This window comes from Papio anubis, chromosome 2 (assembly GCF_008728515.1).
Source record: "Papio anubis isolate 15944 chromosome 2, Panubis1.0, whole genome shotgun sequence".
Taxonomy (NCBI): domain Eukaryota; kingdom Metazoa; phylum Chordata; class Mammalia; order Primates; family Cercopithecidae; genus Papio; species Papio anubis.
The window spans coordinates 55,360,326-55,382,052 of NC_044977.1; the positions used below are offsets into that span (position 1 = coordinate 55,360,326).

Sequence of the window (21,727 nt, forward strand, 5' to 3'; positions counted from 1 at the left end):
CTATGAAAAATGAAGGCCAATGGGCAGCAAGAATCCTCAAAGTACAGAAAAAAACCTGACTACACATGTTCTGTGATCATCTGTAGCTAAGTATACAGCAGGAAAAGAACTTAAAGCTTGGCCCAGCCCAGCGGCTCATGCCTGTAATCCCAGCACTTTGGGAGGCCAAGGCAGGTGGATTACTTGAGGCCAGGAGTTCGAGACCAGTCTGGCCAACATGACAAAACGGTTACTACGGAAAAAAGAAAAAAACACTAGCCAGGCATGGTGGTGCACACCTGTAATCCCAACTACTTATGAGGCTGAGGCACCAGAATTGCTTGACACTGGGAGGCGGAGACTGCAGTGAGCTGAGATCACGCCACTGCCCTCCAGCCTTGGTGACAGAGCGAGACTCTGTCTCAGAAAAATCAGTATCAACAACAACTTACAGTTTAATAGTTCTAATATGCACAATAGGGTTCCCCTCCCCCACGAATGACTGTATCAATACAAATAATGCCTGGAAAAATATGCAAATATTACAAAAGCATAAAAAGTAGAAGTTAAATTCTCATGTAAGTGATAACCCTACTGCTCTGTAAACTGCTTTTTAAAATTCAGCAGCTAAGTTTTAGATATGTTTCTATGAGTATGTACAAAACCACTAATTCCTCTTAAGCAAGTATTCTAGTCTATGCATCTACTATAATTTAAACCAGTCCTCTGCAGGTGGATGTTTATGATTGTTGCTGCTTTTCCATAACATATGCAATGTTGTGTTGAACGATCATGTACTTATACCTTTCTTTATACACATGCACAAATATTTCCTTGGGACAAATTCCTAGAAATGAAACTGCCAGAATGGCATGGGCACATTTATTAGTGACGACAAACCACCCTCCATAAAGTTAAAACCATTTTACATTTCCACAAACATTTAGGTTCTTGATAAACATGGTAGAAGGCTAAATTTCCTTAAATAATTTCCTTAAAAGAATTTTTCTTTCTTTTTTTTTTTTTTTTTTTTTTTGAGACGGTGTCTTACTCTAACGCCCAGCTGGAATGAAATGGTATGACCATGGCTCACTGCAGCCTCAACCTCTCAGGCTCAAGGGATCCTCCCAGGTCAACCTCCTGAGTAGTTGGGACTACAGGTGCATACCACCACTCCCGGCTAATTTTTAAATTTTTTTGTAGTGACTGGGGTCTCACTATGTTGCCAGCGATGGTCTCAAACTTCTGGGCTCTAAGCGGTCCTCCTGCCTGGGTCTCCCAAAGTGCTGGGATTACAGGCGTGAGTACCATGCCCAGTCTTAAAATAACTTCAATTCTCACTTTCCTCATACAGTCTTTTCCATAGACGATTCTCTACATTCTAAAAGAAAACCCTAGGGCTGGGCACGGTTGCTCACGCCTGTAGTCCCAGCACTTTGGGGGGCTGAGGCGGATGGCTCATTCGAGGTCAGGAGTTTGAGACCAGCCTGGTCTACATGGTGAAATCCCGTCTCTATTAAAAACACAAAAATCAGCCAGGCGTGGTGGTGGTCACCTGTAATCCCAGCTACTTGGGAGGCTGAGGCAGGAGAACCGCTTGAAGCCGGGAGGTGGAGGTTGCAGTGAGCCAAGATTATGCCACAGAACTCCAGAAACCCTAAAATGAAAGTTATCTGCAAATTCCCAGTGTTTATGTATGTGATTCACTTTTTTTTTTTTTTTTTGAGACGGAGTTTCGCTCTTGTTGCTCAGGTTGGTGTGCGATGGCGTGATCTTGGCTCACTGCAACCTCCGCCTCCCGGGTTCAAGGAATTCTCCTGTCTCAGCCTCCTGAGTAGCTGGGATTACAGGTGTCCACTACCACACCCAGCTAATTATTGTATTTTTAGTAGACACGGGGTTTCACCATGCTGGCCAGGGTGGTCTCGAACTCCTGAGCTCAGGTGATCTGCCTGCTTCAGCCTATGAGATTCTCTTTTAAGACTACTACTGATTGGATGTCCTGTAAAATTCTTACACACTAAATATTAGATCTTGGTTGCATTTCTACAAATTTGGGCTGGGAGCTTCAAAATAAACCCTAGCTGAAGCAGTATTTCAGAACCAAAGTATTTTCTTATAGTTGTCCTTTGACATAATCTTTAATTCTTTTAATAGACTGCACTAAGCTCTAAATTTCTTTCCGTAATGAAAAAACTTATGCTAGCCATCTGTAATCTAGCTGGCATCTGTAGATGTCTGACTGCAAATGCAAGTAAGCTAGAAGATTTGAGTGCTTCGTTTCAAACAGATAATCAAAACTCTGTTCTAGCAGTTCTGCCTCAGAAGTATAAAATATGATGCTTCATTTTTAATCACCTTTGTAAAGAAACCTAGACATTATAAGAGACTTATCTTAGAACATGTGGGAAAAACTAAAGAAAATAATTAAAAAAAAAGAAAGACTTGGCCGGGCACGGTGGCTCACGCCTGTAATCCCAGCACTTTGGGAGGCCGAGGCGGGCAGATCAGAGGGTCAGGAGATCCAGACCATCCTGGCTAACACAGTGAAACCCTATCTCTACTAAAAATACAAAAAATTGGCCGGGCGCGGTGGCTCAAGCCTGTAATCCCAGCACTTTGGGAGGCCGAGGCGGGTGGATCACGAGGTCAGGAGATCGAGACCATCCTGGCTAACATGGTGAAACCCCGTCTCTACTAAAAAAAATACAAAAAAATAGCTGGGCGAGGTGGCGGGCGCCTGTAGTCCCAGCTACTCGGAGGCTGAGGCGGGAGAATGGCATGAACCCAGGAGGCGGAGCTTGCAGTGAGCCGAGATCGCGCCACTGCACTCCAGCCTGGGCGACACAGGGAGACTCCATCACAAAAAAAAAAAAAAAGACTTATCTATACTGATTTACTAAAAGACAGGAGACAAAATACAGACTTCATTTTCACTGTAGGAACAAAATCACTTGGTATACTCCATTTTGACACCCACATGGTCCAAATCCACGCCCTGGCCAAATAAAGGAAAAACCCCTTTTTCTTTTTTTGTTGTGCTGGCACTAGCAACTGACTGAGAGTCTGAGTGAAGAGCTATTCTCCTTTGAAATTTTTGCAGACTTTCAGAAATCCACATCAGTCGCCTCCCTATGATTTCAAGGTAGCATTATGTAATAGCAGTGAACCGGTCTCACTGCCTCTGGGGTGTGAACCCTCCAATCTACTCTACGTTCTTCCATGATGTTACCCCTTCTAGAACATAACTTTGGTTACTATCATTCCATTATTTGAAATCTACAAATAATGGTTTCCTTAATGCTTATTGGGCTAGTCCAAACTCCTTTGCCTGAATGGAACAAGAACTTTTTTGTTAATTAGCTACTAACCTGTTTTCTTCTTCTTCAAAACTTTGTTTACACTATTTATGCTTTTTTTATCTTTAAAAAAAAACACAAAACTTTAAGGTGAAAAACTTAAAATAAATATAAAACCAGAGAAAATCCCATGGTCCCTATCCAGCTTTAATCAACAATCAATTCACGGCCAATCTTAATTTATCTATAACCTCTCTTCCTCCCAGGATTAGTTTACAGCAAAATTCCAAAAATACCAGTTGTGTCTACGACATCTGGTGGGTGGAGCTATCCCTTGTTTATCCTTATAATGAGTATAAGGACACATAAGAGGGGCATGTTTATCATAATGATAGGTCATGGTGACAGGAAATCAAAGGTCATCATTCTTTAGCAAAAGTTCCAAAGAATAAAAAGCTTATGCAATTCAACAATTGCTAGATTTGCTGAGTAATGCTTAGGTTTTACAATTATACACTTACGGTTATTAAAAAAAGTCTTAATCATTGAAACATTTTAAGAAAAAAATCACTGTAAATTATTTTTATGATACAAGTTTGTTGATAAATTTCTTGCATTCTTGGGAATGCAAACTTCTCCTTAGAGCAGAGCTAACTGCTAGTATAGACATAACCCACAGTTGTGACATAGCATTCCTGTATTTGCTATATGCCAATATCCAAAAATGAATGACACAGGAGAAACACCCCAAAGCAGGCAGACAGTGAGTGTGATATTCCATAAATCTGTGTACTAAAGATAAGGACTGATTATATCACAAAAGTGATGGCTCACATTTGAGGTAGATGACTAGCTGTTCTTATTTTTAGTGAGCAACCTCTTAGAATACTTGGAGTCTTAGAGTGCTGACAGACTTAGGGCAAAAAGACTCACCCACTCTGAGGCACACCTTCCAATGGAAAAACGACTCAATAATAACACTAAGTGTCACAAACCAAAAATATTTTGGGTGCATGTAGAAGATTCCTATTTGAACAACAAAAAAATTACAAAGAAAGTAGCCAGGTGTGGTGGTGCACACCTGCAGTCCCAGCTACTCAGGAGGCTGAAGTGGGAGGATGGCTTGAGCTTGGGAGATGGAGCTTGCAATGAGTTGAGACTGCACTGCTGCACTCCAGCCTAGGCAACAGAACCAGAGCCTGTCTAAAAAACAAACAAACAAAAACTTTAACAGCAATGGGGTTAGGCAGGGTGTCTCACACCTGTATCCCAGTGCTTTGGGAGGCTGACTTAGGAGAATCACTTGAGGCCAGGAGTTTGAGGCCACCCTGGGCAACACAATAAGACAGCCAGGAGTGGTGGTGCATACCTGTAGTCCTACTTATTTAGGAGGCTGAGGTGGGAGGATCCCGATCCCTTGAGCCTAACTAAGAGTTGAGACTGCAGTGAGCTATGACTGTGCCACTGCACTCCAGTCTGGGTGACAAGATCCTGTCTCTAAAATTAAAAAAAAAAAAAAAAAAAAGTAACAGCAATGGAAGACAATGACCAACTCAAACAAATACTAATATACGTCTAGTAGGTTACTGAGCAAAATAAAATCTTTGAAATGGTGAGCACATTTGTCTTCCTAGAAGCCCATGAGGCCAATGTCTTTGGATCAGCTAGCTAGTGGCTTGTTATGAGATCCAGGACCTTCAACAGTTCCCGTCATCTAAAGCATTAAAAATATTTAACTTATAGATTACAAAAACTTTCTCTGGAAATCTTAATATGAAAAATGTTTCTAAAGCCTTGACACATATGCTCATCTTTGATCCAGTTTCAATAAACATTTCAACTGTATTTGGGCCAAAATGCTCATGTCATCAATTAACTTATAATAAATTAGTCCCAGGAAACTGATAAAATAGTACTTTTTAGTTAGGAATACAATTGGTATAAACTGCTTTAATTCTTATGCAAAATATAATTACAACCATATACCATATTCAAACTTTCCCATTTATGTTACTGTCTCTTTTAATAATCTGTTAGTTTTCCTGTCATATCAGTTTGACCCCAAACAAAGCCCAGAATTCTAGCACTAAACAGAGTGAAGCAAAACACAGACTATCTCGGATTTCCATAAATTTGCTATTTTCCTTTTCATTAAAACGTCTATTTATAAACTTATTTTTCCTCAGTAAAATACTTCTAAATCCTGAACATTATTGTTTTTGAATACTGTATTTCCTTTTCCAATACTCAGTAACCAATAATAAAAACATTAAAAAAAAAATCCATGCCCCAAATTTTTAACAAATCCATTGTAGACCACCATTAATAACTTAAAAGCAGTGGTTCTCAATCTTTTGGAGAAAAATGCTTGTTTTTTCTTCTAAGTTTAAAAATATTCCATCTGTTGATGAGGAAAATACAGTAAAAAAATATACTACGGAGAATTAGTAATTCTTCTGCACAATATCTTTCTATTTTATGTCCTTAAGGACCATTATCTATTTAGCCAAGACAGGACTAAACAATGCATATCCTGGTAAATACATGGAATGATACTACTAGGGGGAAAAAGGGAAACCAAGATCCCTGCTCTAGAAAGGGCACCCCTTTCACCTGTTGTGTCAAGCAGCAAACTGTCATTAAGCAGCCTTGTAGAAGCAATGATAGTCTCATACACATCCCTGAATTCTTAAAAACAACATGCACACACCCGCCCCTGCCAAAAAACACACACGACCAACAGCTCTTCAATGAATTAAGAATTTCTTAAGAATCTACTGAGATTCAAGACGGCTTTTCACATTTTGAATTCCAACTCTTCCTACATCTGAATATGAAAGTAAAAAGGAAATCTAGTAGCAACCCATTTGTTCTTGTACCAATATTCAAAAACATCCTAGGCATAACCACTTTGTGATTGTTTTTCTAGAAAATTTCAAACTTAATACGTAGCTATTATTTGAGCACACACACTAATTCCTTAGAAAACTACAGAGATAAAATCTGACATAAAACTTCCAGGTCTCGGCCAGGCGCGGTGGCTCACGCCTGTAATTCCAGCACTTTGGGAGGCCACGGCGGGCAGATGACGAGGTCGAGTTTGAAATCATCCTGGACAAAATGGTGAAACCCCATCTCTACTAAAAATACAAAAATTAGCTGGGTGTGGTGACGGGCGCCTGTAGTCCTAGCTACTAGAGAGGCTGAGGCAGGAGAATCGCCTGAATGCAGGAGGAGGAGGTTGCAGTGAGAAGAGATCACGCCACTGCACTCCAGCCTGGGAGACAGAGCCAGACTCTGTCTCAAAAAACAAACAAATAAAAAAAATGAAACTCCTAGGTCTCCGCTGTATACTCTTTCCTGAACTGCAGCCAGTCAGGGATAAAGGAAGTCCCAAACTGATTGAAAGGCAAGGTATTATGTTTGGAAGAGGCTAATTAACTTAAAAAAATACACACACACACACACACACACACACCCAATTAACTTAAAAAAATACACACACACACACACACACACACACCCGCCCCCCCCCAAAGAAGCTAGAATTTACAATCACTCCAGCAAGGGATAACATCTGAAAAACATTCATCCTCTTCCTTTATCTGTGTTCCAGATCCAGAAGGCCCATGCAATTCTAGGCAAAGAATCCTAGAGAAAAAAGATCAAAACTACAGATGGGCAGCAATAAAGTCAGGGGGAGAGAGAAAGGCAGATTATATCAGTGGAAGGCTCCTTAAATAAGGTCTGATATTTATAAGATACCTTTCCAGAAATTCAACCATATCATAAAATGTTACCTATTGCATACTGAATACACTATTACATTAATTAATCTATTTGCTTCCTCAATCTTCTGTTCAGGATTGCTCTCCAGAATCTGTATAGACTTCTTTATAATATTAAAATTTCCCTCTTAGTATAAACTCATTATATATCTACGTAGGCTACTCTATTTTTCTGTTGATTGGAAATAGCAGGTGATGATCAGGAGAGGAAATGGGCTCAGAGGGCAAGCAGTACCAACAGGGAAAGACTGAAACATCTGATTATGTTCACTAGTCTGCATTACCAGGACCCATATAGTCAAGTCTATGAATACTTTTATTTTAAAATTTAAAACTTTCTATTATGGGCTGGGCATGGTGGTTCATGTCTGTAATCCCAAAGCTTTGGGAAGCTGAGGCATGAGAATCTCTTGAGGCCAGGAGTTCAAGTCCAGCTGGGCAACATAACAAGATCCTGTTTCAAATAAAGTATGAAAGTAAAATGGTATAAAGAAGTCCATTTATTCATTATCCAGTATCAACAATGACCAACTAATAAGTTGTCTGTTTCATCTATTATCTCCTCTCTATCTAAAGCAAACCCCAGACAACATTTCATTTCATACACAAATATTCTGGCATGTATCTCCAAAAGATAAAGACTTGTTTAAAAAAAAAAATGTGGGCCGGGCGCGGTGGCTCAAGCCTGTAATCCCAGCACTTTGGGAGGCCGAGACGGGCGGATCACGAGGTCAGGAGATCGAGACCATCCTGGCTAACAAGGTGAAACCCCATCTCAACTAAAAAATACAAAAAATAACTAGCCGGGCGAGGTGGCGGGCGCCTGTAGTCCCAGCTACTCGGGAGGCTGAGGCAGGAGAATGGCGTAAACCCGGGAGGCGGAGCTTGCAGTGAGCTGAGATCCGGCCACTGCATCCCAGCCTGGGCAACAGAGCGAGACTCCCTCTCAAAAAAAAAAAAAAAATGTGGGCTGGGCATGATGGCTTATGCCTGTAATCCCAGAGCTTTGGGAGGCTGAGGCGTGAGACCACTTGAGGCCAGGAGTTCAATCAAGACCAGCCTGGGCAACATAGTGAGACCCCCACCTGTATGAGCTATTTTTTAAAAAAATTAGCTGAGTGTGGTAGCACATACCTGTAGTCCTAGCTACATTGGAGGCTGAGGTGGGAGGACTGCTTGAGCCCAGTGGTTTAAGGTTAGAATGAACTATGATTGTGCCATTGCACTCTAGCCTGGGCGACAGAGTAGGACCCTATCTCTAAAAAAATAAAAATAAAAATAAAACCCCAAAAACGTGCATTGTAGTTTGATGCTTATTTTTTTTTGGTGGTGGGGGAAGAGGAAAGATAACTTTAGTGTACCATTTTGACCTTTCCTAAAATACTATCTTCTAATCTGAATTCCTTATAGCACTCTATAACCTCACTCCAACCCCAAAGTATTAAAAAACAAAAAACACAAACAACAACAACAACAAAAACCTGAACTAATGAACAATCTGGTGTTATGTATCTTACTTTGAGGCAAATGTATCTCAAAATTCTAGAGTTAAACAAAAAAACCACCTGTGACTCTGGTCAGCATACAAATACCCTAAAGCCACATCAAATAATACAATTTCAGGATCCAGTGTTTGTAAAGGACTCTGGATTCTGAAAAGGAGACTTGTTTCCTTAAAACTTTATTACATTTTTAAATGTGGTTATATTTATATAGTAAGCACTGGTATACTTGTGAAGTCAGAGGCCTCAAATTTTAACTAGATACCAATTATTCCTTTGTTAACAGTTGGTTCTTTTCATATAACCAATGAAGTATTGAAAATCAGGTGTTATTTACAGCATATGAACACTACTAATTCTAAGTAAAGTTCAGACAGACTTTAGAGAACTGATCAAATACTTGTAACAATAACCACTTCCAAAACAAAGGCAGCATTTACTGGATGCTTATGTTGCACCAGCCACTGTTTCTTTAACTAGTTTTCATGCATTAGCTCACATAAAGCTCACATGTTTAGGAGAAAAGTATTATTCCTATTAGGCCAACGAATTAAACTCATCTTGGCCAAAGCCAAAGCAAGAAAAAACCACAGCTAGAATACTCATTCTTAATCACTGTTTCTTCACCTTTGGCATATCTTGATTTAGTATTTTTAAAGACTATATTAGTTATTAGAAAAGTGACGTATTGCTGAAATATGATTAACTTTAAGATACTGTAATTAGGAAGGATAAAATAGATTTAATATTTAACAGGTGCAAGACTTTTAAAGTTTTAATATTTTATTTAAAACACATAAAATCAAATAACTTGGATTTTAAATGACAAAGTTAAAAAATATATGACATCTTTTCTAAATAACACACATTTCAGGTCTAAGGGCAAACCATTCAAGAAATGTTAACTGATGAGCTCTCTACTTCAAGTAACACCAGTGTCCCAAGTGTACCTGAAATTCCCAGACACAAATATGGTCTGGAACTTCAAGAGAGAGAATTTTGGCCAGGCACAGTGGCTCACGCCTGTAATCCCAGCAGTTTGGGAGGCTGAGGTGGGTGGATCACCTGAGGTCAGGAGTTTGAGACCAGCCTGACCAACAAGCAGAAACGCTGTCTCTACTAAAAATACAAAAATTAGCTGGGCATGGTGGCAGGCACCTGTAATCCCAGCTACTCAGGAGGCTGTGACAGGAGAATTGCTTCAACCCGGGACACCCAGGTTGCAGTGAGCTGAGATCATGCCACTGCACTCCAGGCTGGGACACACAGCGAGACTCCATCTCAAAAAACAAAAAGAGAATTTTTACTAGAGAAAGAAAGTCTCTTATCTCAAACTGTTTACATTAAGCCAAGAAATTCTGGTTCAAAAAAAAAAAAAAAAAAAAAAAAAAGAACAGAAATTTCCACATTCCTCTTCTACAGTGTGAAAATACTAGTTACTGAAAAATCTAGAAGGAGATAGTTTTAGTAAATGAACTAACTCAAATGCTTCTTGTGCTAAAAGGGGAACTATCGACGAAATATCACTCTGAAAATTTATGATGACTCTGTTGAGTCTAACATATAGGGACAGAGAGAGAACCAGTTGGAAGGCGCTAGGATAGAAGCTCAATTTTTCTGATTATACCCAGCTTTGTAAATTTCACTTACTAACCATTTAACTATTTTACATAATTATAAAACAAAACTTAATCCCTGAAAAATCTGAAAGTAAAATGTAACAAATTAACCTCACTATGTATCAAACTGGTGGCATAACTATAGACAACTATTCTAAGTGGGATTTCAAAATACTGTAATCTGACTGTATACAGTCATGTGCCACACAACGACATTTCAGTCAAGGATGGACCACATATGATAATGATCCCATAAGACTGTAATGGAGCTGCCCTACACAGGTGTACCATTTTTTATCTTTTATACCGTATTTTTGCTTTATCTTTTCCATGTTTAGATACACAAATGCTTGCCACCGTGTTACAACTGCGTATAGTATCCAGTGGTCACATGCTGTACAGATTTGTAGTCTAAGAGCAATAAGCTATACCATGTAGCTTAGGTGTACCATCTAGGTTTATGTTAGTACATTCTAGATGTCCACACAAGGACGAAATCACCTGACAACACATTTCTCAGAAAATATCCTCATCAAGTAAGGCATGACTACCACTATCTCTAAACGGATATACCCTAAGGGCAAAAAGACATGAGAAAACAAAACAAAAAACCACTTTGCAGTAATCATATTGTTCTGTCACTCTAAAACTGTAGTGTGTGTTTTGTGGCACAAAATAAAGAGAAATTATATTGGTGTTAGTGAAAACAGATTTTGGGCATGGGGAAAGGGAGAAAGATTAGGTTTACATAAACATCATGTAGTACTGAGTTTGAAATGGAGCTTTGCCAATACCAACAACTCATATTTTTAAAAAGAAATAAAACACTTTTAAACTTTGTCCATTGAAAAATCTAGAAACAAGGCCCAATCCAAGAGCAGTGAACACTCCTACCATCCATACTGTGGTTTCTAAGTACCATTTCTCATGAAAAGAACTAAGAGGTTTTTGCCGAAATGGCTGATTCCAGGTTTGGGGCAAAAAATGTACAAAATTATCCTAGAACATCTAGTAATAGTAGGAAGCAAGGAAACAAGTAAGGAAAGCATTAAGAATGAATCAAAAGAATTTAGTAGCCAACAAAGGTAGGACAACCTGAATGTCAAAAATAGCAACTGCCAGAGACTGTAACATATCAAACATATTTAAAACCATGAGTATGCAATAATAATACTTCATTTATGTGTTTAGATGTTGCTAAGTTACCAACCCATTATTCTGAAAATTGATAAATAAGAGGGTAAAAAACCCAAGTGCTTATCTTACCTTCTGTATATAAACTATCTTAGTATAGCCAAATAAAAATGAGGGTGACTATTCCAGACAATAAATGAAGAAGTAATAAAATATCTATTATGAAGTAAATAATGAATATAGGCCGGTGATTCTCAAAAAGTGGTTTGAGAATGCCTGAAGTCCTCTAGATTCTGTCAGAGGGTTATATGAGGTCTTCCATTTTCCAATCAATCATCTGTACGAGGCCAGATTTTCTTCAGTCTTCAACCAAAACAACTTATCACAAGAAATTAAATGCAGAAGGAGTTACGAGAAAGCAGCTGTCTTCTATTAAGTCAGATATTAAAGAGATTTGCAAAAATGTCAAACGACACTTAAAAAATTAGAAATGTAGTTATTTTTATAAAAAATCACATTAATTGTATTAGCAGGCTTTATTATTGTTATTTTAACAATAAATAACTTAAAATTTTTCTCAGTTTTAGTTTCTAATATGGTAAATCTTGACATAATTCACACAAACAAAAGCTCTTCCGGGTCTTCAATTTTTAAGACCACAGAGTTTGATCTAGGCAATGAATAACAGCAGCTGCTTAACATTACATAGACAAGCAGACATTATGTAACTCTTAATGGCAATACACAGTACTATTATAAAATATGCTTGCAATCTATCTAATCACTAATTTACATGAAATACAGGTGGGGGGAGGTTGTTTAATACAGGAATGTGTTAAATGATTATCCAACCTTCAAAATCCAGAGTAGGAACTCTATAAAATAATCAATTTCTTCAACAAGAATCCTACACGGAAAAAACAGAGAGAATCTATAAAGACTCAAACTTATCAATCAATTGCAATGTATGGATCTTATCCTGGTCAAATGGAAACTTTTAAACTAACAGTTTAATAAACTCCAAAGGGAGTCTATTTTTCTATTTTGTAGTATTTGGATTTTTTAATAATAAAAAATTAAAAAATTAATCAAACCCATACCTACCCCTTCCCTTACTACCAACTAATGGGAAAATAAAAAAGACATTCTAAAAACTGCTTATTTGGAAATGGGGGTTCAGAGAGGTCAACAGATAAACTGCAGCACAGGAGACTCCAGAATCAGAAGAGCTCTATCAAGAAAAGCTAGGTTGCTAAGTAGCGACTACAAGTCTCACAATCCTCTGTAATTATGGCGAGTATATAAATTATGGTCCAAATGGAGACATTTTTGAGAGTGAAAGGGGTGCTATTACTAATTATGCTAGGACAGCAGGTATAAACCAGGACTATCCCTAAGAAAGTAAAACATATGGTCACTATCTATAAAAGATTTATTTATTTATTTTGAGACACAGTTTCGCTCTTTTTGCCCAGGCTGGAGTTTATGGTGCAATCTCAGCTCACTGCAATCTCTGCCACCTGGGTTCAAGAGATTCTCCTGCCTCAGCCTCCCGAGCAGCTGGGATTACAGGCATGCGCCACCATACCTGGCTAATTTTCTATTTTTAGTAGAGATGGGGTTTTTCCTTGTTGGTCAGGCTGGTCTCGAACTCTGGACCTCAGGTGATCTGCCCGCCCTGGCTTCCCAAAGTGCTGGGATTACAGGCATGAGCCACCACACCCAGCCAAAAGATTAATTTTAAAATTAATTTTCACAAGAGATATTTGACATAATCCTTTGGGGTAACTATCTGCCATAGAAACATATTCCTAGTATTGAAATGTTTTTAAAAAAATGAGGTGTGCTATAAAAAAAATTTTTTTCATCTCCCTTGGCTGGCATGGTCATTTCATGAAGTGGGATACATTTATTTCTCTTGCTGCTCAGTGTACTACTGCAAACTTCCAGCCATTCCTTTTCATACTACTGTTCATGATAAACTGTAAGAGGAAGGTTACACCTACCTAGAGCCTTCCTTCTCTAAAAATACATGTCTTCCCCTGGGACTCCACACATGGCCTAGTAAGAGTGGTATGGCTACAGTAACTTCTTTATTTTTTATTTATTTGAGACACAGTCTTGCTCTGTCTCCCAGGCTGGAATGCAGTGGTGCAATCTTGCCCCAATGCAGCCTCCGCCTCCTAGGGTCAAGCAATTCTTATGCCTAAACCTCCCAAGTAGCTGGGATTACAAGCTCGCACCACCAGGCCCAGCTAATTTTTGTATTTTTAGTAGAGATGGCGTTTCACCATGTTAGTCAGGCTGGTCTCAAACACCTGACCTAAGATGATCTGCCTGCCTTGGCCTCACAAAGCGCTGGGATTACAAATGTGAGCCGCCAGACCTGGCTGGCTGGCTACAGGAACTTCTGAGATCTATATATGATGTTAGCATAATTTTCACATTTTTGGATTAACAGTAAATATCTGGCTTTAGTACACTTACATAATATGCCACCAATAAGGTGGCTACCTGATTTATATGTGAATATTTTATGCCACTTTGTTTTTAAAGGTTTTTAAATATTGGGTAAACTTTTTCAATAAAAGTAGCCCAAATATTAAAATGTGTAACAATTTGGTATGTAGACCCTATAATATTTAGCTCCATCCTAAAATGTGCATGGACATGTAAACCCACCCTTATTTTGTTCTATTACTAAGTTACGACATTAAAGATCTATTTGCCACAAATAACACTAAATTTGTCTAGGAAAAAATAACATTTTAAAAAGGACTTCAAAATTTTAGACTTGCTCTTACATTTTCCTCAGATCTATTCTTTTTTAAGGCATTTTACCGAATATATTTCAGAATGTGGGCATAAAGGCATACTTCCATGGGCGTAGTAGTTTGTATCACAGAAACTGAGAAAATAAAAATTTATGCTTTCATACGACATTCTAATGCTACATTCAGCATGTAATCCATCATATTGCTTCAAAGGCCCTTCTCTTCGTTCTGTTTTAGGTTAAACTCTTTTGTCTTTAGAACTAAAAGTTTTTTTAAAAATATGCCTTTTAGATTCTACCCCAAATGTTAACATAATAAACACATTTCTTTTAAAAATAACTCTATCTGATTGGGGCTCTTCTCTGTCAATCTGGTTTCTCTTATAAAACAAGTCAACTCTCAACAGCCAACATTAGTAAGGAAAAATGTAAAATAAATGCAGAAGTAGTCTGCCAACAGGTCCTTTCAGGTTCTTCCTTCTAAGTAAAACCTTCCTTGGATACCAAGAATACCCAAACAGTTGATTATTAACTGCAGATCATCCTCCTTCACAGAAGCTGTGAAAGTACAAATTGTATGTGTTGTGGCATGTACAGAGGTTGGTGGTAGGAAACAGAATTTTTGAAACATAAGCCAAAGAACGTTAACAGGACACAAAGATGGGGGAGAAAATCCAACAACAAAAACCCCTCTCATACAAAATGACAAACAAGAGGCACAAATGAAAGCAAGGAGATCCACCTGGGCATGTATTAAAATTAACATGTCAACAGTATTAAATATGCTAACATGATACTGGAAACCAGATTCAAACCAGATCATAGTATCTAAGAATGATGAAACAATCGTCTTACTATATTCAGCAATGCATATACCTTACTAGATTACTGAGTTTTATTTGAGTCTTCACATTTCAGGAGTGGGGAGGGGAAAATTTCACCATTGAAAGACAATAAAAATAAAAAATAAAATTTCCCCCTTTGTGGGGGTGGTATGGGATAAAAATGGCTTGAAGAACATAAATTATGCAGCTTGAAAAAAGAACTCTGAAACATGAAAAATTTATATTCAAAGAGCTAATTAATTTCACCCCCCACTAAGGTAATAGGGTAAACATACATAGAGGTCTAATTTTTTAGCCTTATTTTAGTCATAAATCAGATTTACACAAATCAGTATTTTTCAATACAAACTGCAGATATTATCTACAGAAGACAGTCCACCTTTCTTCAAGCTAATAATACAGTGGCATCTGGTGGTAATAATGACTGTGTGAATGGCCAACGAAAATTAAGTATGCTTAAAACCTTTCTTTCCATAAGGCTGAGAATCTGAAATCGTTTATCAAGAAAGAAAGAAGATACAGAAGTTATAAAATCTCTATCACTAGAGACTTTTAAGAATGTGGCAAATTAGCTTTGTATTTAAGTACATATAAACAAGCCCACAACCTAAGCATAATAAAAATCACATTAGCCCATCCAATTTTCCCCCTTTGTCCTAGTTTCTTTTTGCTGGGAAGAGGCGTTGTGAGATAATAATAGCAGGAAATAAGGTGGAGCAGCTGCACAGGCAAGATGAGGTACAGTGCTTGTGTTTCACCTCCATTCTAGCCCTCTGCTGGCTAAGTCTTAGTGAAAATGAGATTAGCTGTTTGGGGAGCCCTAACAGTTACCAAACCTTTGGAATCAAAACGTGGTCCCTTACTCTTTCACTTTTGCCAGGAACTTCTTAGGTCCTCTAGCAAGATCCAGGTAATAGGAGCAATGAAGCTACACTGAAGAGATTTCTAATTATCTGGGAAGAGGGAGGGTGTAAAGGATGTTTAATACTGGCAATGTGGGTCATAGCACATGCAGAGAAAACTGTCTGGTATGGAGACTGGGGCTTGACTAGATGGCTTCTATTTTAGTCCCACAAATTTATGGAAATAATCCATGTAAATAAATTATAAAGGGAAGAAATGACTACCCTCAATTTCTGTAGTAATATAAAATATAGCTCACTAGATTTTGTGTTAATGCTGTTGCTATCTTACTGATGAGAAACTTCTAACTGTAATAATAATTAATTACTCAAAATTTCTTTTTTAGGTCAAAATACTATATAATTACTGCCAAGACCATTACACATAACAATATAATGTTAAGTAGTAACACATCCAGTTTTCTTTAACAGAGAGAAGTAACACAAAACTTGGTCAGGCTTGCTTAATATTATGTGTATTAAAAGCAGTTTTTTGGTTATTAACTGGTTAAAACATGTCTTTTGCTAATCCATAAATGAAAATTAGCATTCCAGTTCCCTTTATTGTTGCGTGCAGTATAGACAGAAGGGAAAACTTTAAGGCCAGTTTAGTAACATTGCAGTATAGGTGGTACCTCAACCCAAGCAACAGATGTGCTCTTGGAAAACTGTTCAAACCAAATATTTCTAAAAATTAAAGTCTCTTAAAATACATTAAGCATTTTGAAAAACGCTGTCATATATTTCTTCATAAAAGAGAAATTCTATCACAATGCAAATAATTGCCAGCTAATTTGCCTATAAATGAAATTCTTTATTTTTAAAAAAAGAACTGGCACAAAACATTTATTTTAAAAGTAACTAAAAATGTTGTTCAGAACACCGATCCTTTAACATTTTAATGAAAACTTCAACAGGGACCCAAATTTCAAAATATTTCATTACGATTTTGTTTTAAAGGACCAGATAACCGACAAATCTTTTCCAACTCTATGATTCATATTAAGTCTAAAAAACTGGATGCAACCATCCCACTTGCACGGGAGCTGGGCATAAATGTATCAAAAGAGGTTGCCTAAACCAAAAGGTTGGGGGGGAGGGGGAGGAGTAATCTCCAGGGAATATCGGTTCTCCAAGAACTAAGGAAGAGGCTGAAATAAAAAGTAGCCTTTCTTCAGTTAGCATTTTACATGATAGCAACCCAACACATGAAAGCTGTAAGGTGCTCTCCATCTTAATGAAATAAAATTGTACACAACGACATGCAACTATTTCATAAAGGGAAACAAATTATTCTACATGTCCAGGTTCAATCCCAACCCAAACAAACACATTGTATTACAATGTGTTTTTATTCAGATAGATAAAAAAGATTTATTCTTTTCTATTTCTTAATGAGAATTCAGCTCTAGATCGGGTCTACTAGGGAGGTGACTGGTACTTAGGAGGGTGCAGAGGGTGGGATTTATTTTATTTTAATCTATATGGAGATCTATTTTTTAAAATTTTTCCTTGGTGAGAAGGGATCCATACAAGATATTCTGAAACGTATCAAATTTGGGGTTAACAGTATGTGGCTGGCAAAAATTCAATGCTTGAGTGGGAACTAAAAATGATTTCTTTAATTGTATGCCAAACTGAATAATCTCCCAGGGAAAAGAACCTCCTCCTCCTGCCTTTCCTACCTCCTGCCCCTCCCCCACCAACATTGCCTCCCTGCTGTGCAAAGAGCCCTTTGTCCTGCCCCGCACTTATCTAGCTGTTTGGCCATATTGACAGGCCTACTGGAGGCATAATAAGGGAGTCAGTCTGACATAAGCAGCTGGCAATTTGAAACAAAAATCTTCCTTTTCTACTTAGACCAAATCCTGCTGCAGAGGTCTCTGGCTCCTCCCATGCTTCCATCTATTTCTCAAACAGAGCAGCAAGAAATTCAGCATTTTTCCCTCCATTAGGTAGCACAAATCAAAAACTTGATTCCCCAGACAGAAATCTATTATGTATACATTCCTATAGCTACCGCTTTTTGTGATTCATAACATAGGCCAAAAGTGTACACATAACTAACATGGCTAAGGCAATGCTTCTTATTACTTCAAATTGCCATGAAAGCTCTGGGAATCATTATACCACAAGGAATCCAGAAGAGCACAGAAGAGAAAGCAGCAGCCCAACCAAAGCAACAGACATGAGCATCAGGCAAAAATGGCCTGATATAAAAACTTAGTGTTTTAAAAATACTAAGATATTATTCCAAGAAGCAGAAAATTCCTTTCCCTGTCTTAATATCAAACATACTTAATGTGACCTTACATTAAGTAAGCTATTCCCTCAGGTATTCAGCAAACAAAATCAATATGATGGAATAACCGAGCGAGGCACGATGGGATTACAAATTCCTTGCTCAGTAGGGTACATAGAAAGCAGACTGAGCTTACCTTCATTGTTTGTTTATTATATCCTATAGTTCCCTTCACTAAGTGTTAAAGACTCTGAACGCATTTTGTCCTAGGGTAAGGGAATTCTCCAACGTAATGCTTTCTAAGAGCACCTCCCCTCAGAGTCACTGGGTATCTTATGCACTTCATAATTAAAGATACAATAAAACAGTTTTCCTAAGACTTAACAAAATGTATACAGGTAAGTGAAGGAAACTGTATTCTCTCCATCTTTCACGAACTTCTCAGAATCCCAACCACAAGAGAAATCAATCACTCTACCACATATTTTGGAATTTTTGGCAGTAAGGAATGGTACCAATCCCTGCCCATCATAGGTACATTACACTTATTTTCTAAAGAGTACCTTTGAAAAAACATTTTTAATTACAAATGACTACCAATTATATTACCAAATATACATTACACATTTTGCACAAAGTTTTATGCCTCAAACAAAACATACTATCTAGAAGTTCCAGTTTTCAACACTTGAAATACAATTTTTATAAATAAAATTCACTGCTAGACCTAACTTCAAATTAAACTGATGAATCACCAGAGTTCAGCCAAAAATTATTTTTAAAATGTCATTTTATTCATGATCCAGTTTCCCTCTGATAAAATGTATTCAATAGTCATTGACTGCTGTTAACTACGGCCTAATTTTTCATAAGTTATTTCAATATGGAAAGGATAAAGCAAAAGTAATGATCTGCAAATTTGTACTTTGCACTTTATTATTTCCCCATTCAAAGGTAAAAATGAAATAGTCATTCTCCCCAGAAAAGCCAGAATAATTTCAGAAAGTCAGTACCTGGACAGAAAACAGTATCAAAAGATATAAAAAAGTTTTCAAGGGTATTACTTAAGTAAATCCTTCTATGAAAAGGCCCGGTATGATCCTCTACAAAATGATTATATCAAGAGCACAAAAGGTTCCAAACAACAGGAAATTCGAGTGAAAAAGCAATTATTTTATATGGCAACTTAAGCCACATAGTAAAAAACTGCAGACATTTTTATCTTAAACCCTAAGTATGTCAAACAGCCAGTATACATGAAATCATATTTATCTGCTATTGCATCTTATCTATGTGATAGTAATAAGAATTGGAACCTCCTAAAACAGTATCCATTAAAGGTTCTGTTTCACTGGTCTGCTTTTATTACTGGGAAAACAACGTGAGCCACATTTGTGAATGACAAAACTCATTTCCATTCTTTTTGGTTCTCTGCCACAAATGCCAGAGTCATACTACAAATTATAGATGTTTATGAGATTTAAGTACATTTACACAAAAATGAACAAATCAAAATTCTGAGGAGAAAAAAGTATAGGATACATTAGTCTTGGGGGAGAAAAACAGCACACATGCATATGTCCAGTATCGCATATAATTGGTGGTGGTGGTTCTCCTTCAAGCTTTTCCACGCTCAGATTGTTTTGCTTAATCAGAGATCATCCTAATGTTCAAGAGTTGTGGGGGAGGGGAGATCACCTAAGGGGCTCAGAGGCCATCTTCTCAGTATCCTGAACTAGACTTATTCGATTTCTCCATATTTCTTCTGGTGTGTCCTACATTTCAGATGGATTACGGCCAAAGACATATATTTGTGATGTCAGAAGGCTATATCCAACAAGTATATAATGAATCAATCTTATAAGTCAAACTCCAAAGAAAATATCTAATCCGGAGAAGTTTATTACTAATACACAAATTAAGAAGAAATATTTATTTAGAAACCACTCCAAAATGGCACCTTTTTTTAGAGTTTAAGAGTCCAAGCTTAGTAAAATGTTTAGCAAATCATCTATAAGGTAAATACGGTTTAATAGAAAGGAGACACATAACAAAATAATAAGAATTGATTCTATGATTAAAGAGATGGAGGAAAACATGATATGTCAGTTGCAGGAAAAAAATTCCTGTTATTTTCTTCCCATTGTGGTTATCAGAAAGATCCTTAAAATTATTACTTGGGTTTTTTAACTGATTCAAAAATTAAAACTCTAATGGAACTTTTAGTCCTATCCAAGCACAAATATCTAGATAAAAAACAAATATCTGCCAAAAAACAAAAACCAAATCAAACAAAAAAAGAAAGCCTTTATGATCCACTTTCCAGATGCCAATACCCATAAATGGGTAGGAGGTTATGAATTGCTAATTCCCATCTCCCCACCAATAAAAAGCAAACCAGCTCAGCAGTGAAAATTCCCAGAAAAGCATGGTTTCTTCTTAGTCCTGAAGCAGCCATCGCCTAAGTGCTGCTCCCTGCAGCCAGCAGCATTAATGGACGCTGCACTGCTGTCCTTCCCTGGAGACAGCAGCCAGCACTACTCAAGCTTCTCACGTAGCAACCAGAGCTCCAGAGCCAGCAGCTGCTGCTGCCTTGTATACTCACCCCTGTGATCCAACCCAAAGGAACAACCTTCTCTTTACCCCACCCCCACTCCTTACACACACTTTTTTTTTTTGAACCAGTGCTCCATGCCAGAAGGGCTGGAATTATGCTTTTAGAAAGAAACAATCCTAAGGTCACCCTTTTAAACCAAGGCCTTTTATTAGAAAAATCAACATTTACCAAATTCTAAATATCCATTTTAATTAAGCCAGCAGTTTAGAAGTGAAGATTAAGCTTTCGTCTTTTGCAAGCCAATTTCCCAAGCACTCTACAGTCTAATTTAAATTTGCAGCTAGAAACACAGCCTTGTGTCATGTCCTACCAAAGGGCATAATTCATTTTTCTACACATAATGACAGTCTGAGTAAACCTTAAAGACTCTAATCCCATAACAGGCCAGAATTTTTGGCTACAGAAGAGAACTAATGATCCTGAGAAAACTGGAAGAAATCCAATAGAAAAAAAAAATGCCCTATGTCCTCCATGGAGTCCAGAAACCTCTGCTTATGTGAGTATTCTCTGCTTTAGTCCTAGCTCAGATCCCACACATCTAAAATTACCACTTACAACTTTCTGTGACCTAAAAACAATAATAAAAAAATTAACAACCAAAAAATAATTTAAAATAGGGAGTACACACTCTCCTGAAAAGCTCAGCACACTCCACTCAGCTGGATCCTCCCCAATCACAAGTATAGCTATGTAACATCTGCCCAACAAAGAAATGTAAATATGACCTTGGTCACAAATATGTCATCTAAAAACAACTTGTTTAGTCAAGTAATGAAGGGAATTAGCAGAGAACTTGGGGATTCGTTCAGTACCTATGTGCACGAAGGAAATTGGAGAAATGAACTTAAATATAGACAAAGCCCAGTGGAACCCAGAGGTCTGGGAAAGAAATGAGTTACTGGTGAATACATTGCACAAGTAACATGAGAAAGCAGAAAATGCAGGTCATACACGCACCCCTGAACCAGACCAGCAGAGCTGGCTGCAGCATCCGTATCCGAGAGAAAGACCACTGACGCCCAATAAG

The 21,727-nt window shown here is 37.7% G+C and overlaps 1 protein-coding gene across 19 annotated transcripts in view; it reads right to left on the minus strand.

Moving 5' to 3' along the window:
- SETD5 (SET domain containing 5) overlaps nucleotides 1–21,727 on the minus strand; it is an 82,228-nt gene that overhangs the window by 59,271 nt on the left and 1,230 nt on the right. The gene's annotated exons all lie outside the window — the stretch shown is intronic.